This window comes from Callithrix jacchus, chromosome 11 (genome assembly GCF_049354715.1).
Source record: "Callithrix jacchus isolate 240 chromosome 11, calJac240_pri, whole genome shotgun sequence".
Classification (NCBI taxonomy): domain Eukaryota; kingdom Metazoa; phylum Chordata; class Mammalia; order Primates; family Cebidae; genus Callithrix; species Callithrix jacchus.
In genome coordinates, this window is record NC_133512.1 from 122,446,927 (window position 1) to 122,451,155 (window position 4,229).

At 42.3% G+C, this 4,229-nt stretch overlaps 1 long non-coding RNA gene across 1 annotated transcript; it reads right to left on the reverse strand.

Moving 5' to 3' along the window:
- Positions 1-480: 480 nt before the first annotated feature.
- On the reverse strand, positions 481-3,940 carry LOC144578459 (uncharacterized). The gene is made up of 2 exons (XR_013524288.1): positions 3,807-3,940; positions 481-2,267 (listed from the first exon to the last, which is right to left on the reverse strand). It is a non-coding gene; the product is annotated as an uncharacterized LOC144578459 (long non-coding RNA).
- Positions 3,941-4,229: the final 289 nt, after the last annotated feature.

Genomic DNA, 4,229 nt, shown 5'->3' on the forward strand with positions numbered 1-4,229 from the left:
CTTCTACATGTGGCTTGCCAATTATCCCAGCAATACTTGTTGAATAGGGTATCCTTCCCCACTTAATGTTTTTGTTTGCTTTGTTAAAGGTCAGTTGGCTGTAAGTATTTGACTTCATTTCTGGGTTCTTTGTATTTTGTTCCATTTGTCAATGTGTGTATTATTATACCAGTATCATGCTGGTTTGGTGACTATAACCTTGTAGTATAGTTTAGTCAGGTAATGTGATACCTTCAGATTTGTTATTTTTGCTTAGACTTCCTTTGGCTATGTGGGCTGTTTTTTGGATTCATATGAATTTCAGGATTGCTTTTTTCTTGATCTGTGAAAAATGATATTATTTTGATGGGAATTGCATTAAATTTATGGATTGTTTTGGAAGTATAGTCATTTTCACAATATTGACTTTACCCATTCATGAACATGGAATGTTGTATTAGTCGAGTTCTCAGAAAGACAGAAATGAATAGGATACATGTATATATAGAGGTGATTTTATTAAGGAGTATTAACTCACATAATCACAAAGTCCCACAGTAGACCATCTGCAAGCTGAGGAGCAAGGAAGCTAGTCTGAGGCCCAATGCTGAAGAATTTGGAGTCCAATGTTCGAGGGACGGAAATAGCCAGCAAGGGAGAATAATGTAGGCTGGGAGGTTAAGCTGGTCTAGTCTTTTTGTGTTCTTCTGCCTAGTTTTTATTTTGGCCAAGGTGGCAGCTGATTAGATGGTGCCCACCCAGATAAAGGGTGGGTCTGCCTTCCTCAGTCCACTGACTCAAATGTTGATCTCCTTTGGAAACACAGTCACCTAGGATCAACACTCTGTATCCTTTTAGCCAATCGAATTGATACATAATCTTCAAATAAACACAATAATAAGGTTATAATTATGCCTAACATAATACAACTATCTTTCATACAAACAGAAATGCGCCAATCCCATATCCAAACACTATTACATAAAGGTAACAACACTTACATGCTAATATAAAGTCAATAAGTCTTATATCACATGATAAAGAAAAAAGAAATGCAAGAAAATGAAGATATTTTCTTAGTACAAGTGTATACATGCACAAACATGTTTTTAACAAACGAAGGAGGAAATATTCATGACAATTACACTCCTTGTTTTGGCAACTGCTTAGAGCCGCTATTGATGACTACATTTTTCTATTACCTATTCTGTATTCCCTTTGCTTCAGTAAGTACCTCAGCATGTCATGGTTTTTTCCCAAGTGGAGTGACCCAAACCTTCATTTCTGAAGGGTCTGGTCCATTTGTAGTCCTGCCTCGATTGGGATGTTGTAGTTTCCTATTCACCTTAATCACAGGGGATGGTAACACTAAGAGATGCCACAAGGGATCTCCTGTATTCCACACATACTCTTTCTTACCTCCATTGTGGCGTAGTAGACTGATTTCATCTTGATAGTCTGGGTTGGTCACCCCAGCCAACACTGTAACTACCTTTTTAGGCTGTTGACTTAAAGGTAGGAGAAGCCCAAAGTGTCCAGGTGGCAGTTTTAACTTCCAGTTTAATGGAATTGTTGTGTCTCCTGGTGGCAGTGTTCTTCCCTCTGAAACTGAGACCTCTAGGCCAGCAGAATGTCATGTCATGGGAACAGGAAGGAAAATTTTGCTAGTGAATCACTAGGGGTGATGGAGAGTGATACCACTTCCATATCCACCCCTTGACTTCTGGACCCATGAATCCTGTCATATATCAGACGCTGATTCAGAGCATACACGGCTTTCTGGAGAACTTTGCCCTAGCCCTGCAAAGTACTGTCATCTAATTGAAGTCATAATTACAATGACTTCAAAAGTCTGTTCCACCATTCTATCAATCCAGCTTCTTCACAATGATAGATAACCTGGTAAGACCTGTGAATTTCATGAGCCTGAGACCACTGTCACACTTCTTTATCCACAAAGTGAGTTCCTTGCTCAGAGGCAATGCTGTGTGGAATACTGCAATGGTCAATAAGGCATTACATGAGTACATAGATGGTAGTCTTAGGAGAAGCATTGCATGCAGGATAGGCAAACTCATATCCAGAGTAAGTGTCTATTTTAGTGAGGACATTCTCTGCCCTTTCCATGATGGAAGAGGTCTAATATAATCAACCTGCCACCACGTAGCTGGCTGATCACTCCAAGGAATGGTGCCATATCCAAGTCTCAGTGTTGATCTCTGCTGTTGGCAAATTGGGCACTCAGCAGTGACTGTAGCCAGGTTAGCCTTGGTGAGTAGAAGAAGTGGCTGGGGAAAGAGGGAAAGAGGCTGAGTGAGGTCCACAGAGAGTCATCCTATCTACTTTATTATTAAAATCCTCTTCTGCTGAGGTCACCCTTCGGTGAGCACTCACATGGGATACAAATATCTTCACAATTTTTGTCCACTCAGAGAGGCCCAACTATGTACCTCTTCCCCAGATTTCTTTGTCAACAATTTTTTAGTCATGCTTTTTCCAAGTCCCCAACCAACCAGCCAAACCATTAGCTATAGCCCATGAATCAGTATGTAATCACACATCTGGAGATTTCTCCTTCCATGCAAAGTGCTCAGCTAGGTGTACTGCTCAAAGTTCTGCTGAACGGGAAGATTTAACTTCACTGCTGTCCTTCAGAGATGTCCTGGAAATGGGGGTTTAGTGCTGCAGCTGTCCACTTTTGGGTAATGACTGCATATCCGGCAGAACCATCTGTGAGCCAGGCCCTCATCTTCTCTTCCTCTGTCAACTGATCATAGGGAACTCCCCATAAGACCATCGATGAAAGTTGGAGGAGAGAAGGCAGGGTGGCAGGAGTGAAGAACATGGGCATTTGAGCCACTTCCTCATGTAACTTACTTGTGCCTTCGGGACCCGCTTGAGCTCCATCACGTATAGACCACTTCTATTTGATGATAAATGCTGCTGTGCATGACCCACTTTATGGCTGAGTCAGAAAGCACCCAGTTTATGCTAGACAGTTCAGATCACATGGTGACTTGATGACCTATAGGCAAATGTTCAGTTTCCACCAAAGCCCAGTAACAGGCCAAGAGCTATCTCTCAAAAAAAAAAAAGGAGTTATCTGCAGAAGATGGCAGGGCCTTGCTTCAAAATCCTAGAGGCCTCCACTCTGATTCAACTATGGAAGACTGCCAAAGGCTCCAAACAGCATCTGGATCTGCTACTGACACCTCTAGCACCAATGGATCTGCTGGGTCACATGGCCCAACTGGCAGAGCCTTCTTCTGTTTTGGACCCACTCAAAACTGGCAGTCTTTCAGGCCACTTGATAAATGGGCCAGAGTAACACACCCAAATGAGGAATGTGTTGCCTCCAAAATCCAAATAGGTCCACTAGACATTGTGCCTCTTTCTTGAATGTAGGAGGGGCCAAATGCAGCATCTGGTCCTTTCCCTTAGAAGGAATATCTCAACAATCCCCTAAGAATTTTACTAAGGTAGAAGTTCCCTGAATAGTTGGATCCAATCAGCATAATGTCAACAATGTAATAGACCAGTCTGATGTCTTATGGAAGCAAAAAGCAATCAGGGTCTCTCTGAATAGGATTATGACAAAGTCAGAGAGTTAATATACCCCTGAGGCAGGACAGTAAAGGTATATTGCTAGTTTTGTCATCTGAAGGCAAATTGCTTTTGGTGGGTCTTATGAACAGGAATGGAGAAAAAGCCATTTGCCAAATGAATGGCTGCGTACCAGGTACCAGTAGATGTGTTAATTTGCTCAAACAATGAAACCACATCTGATATAGCACTTGCAATTGGAGTCACTACTTGGTTAAGCTTACCATAATTCACTGTCCTTCTCCAAGATCCATCTGTCTTCTGCACAGGCGAAATAGGAGAGTTGGATGGATTGTGGTGGGAATCACCCCCTGCATCTTTCAAGTCCTTGGTAGTGGCACTAATCTCCATAGTCCCTCTAGGGATGAGATATTGTTTTTGGCTTACTACTTTTCTAGGTAAAGTCAGCTCTAATTGTTTCCATTTGGACTTTCCCACTGTAATAGCCCTCACCCTACCAGTCAGGGGGCCAATGTGGGGGTTCCGCCAGCTTCTAAGTATGTCTATGCCAATTATGCATTCTGGCACTGGGGAAATGACCACAGAATGAATCCAGGGACCCGCTGGACCCACTGTAAGTCACATGCAAGCTAAAACTCTATTAGTTACCTAAACTCCATAAGCCCCTACTTAAACTGAAGGTTCAC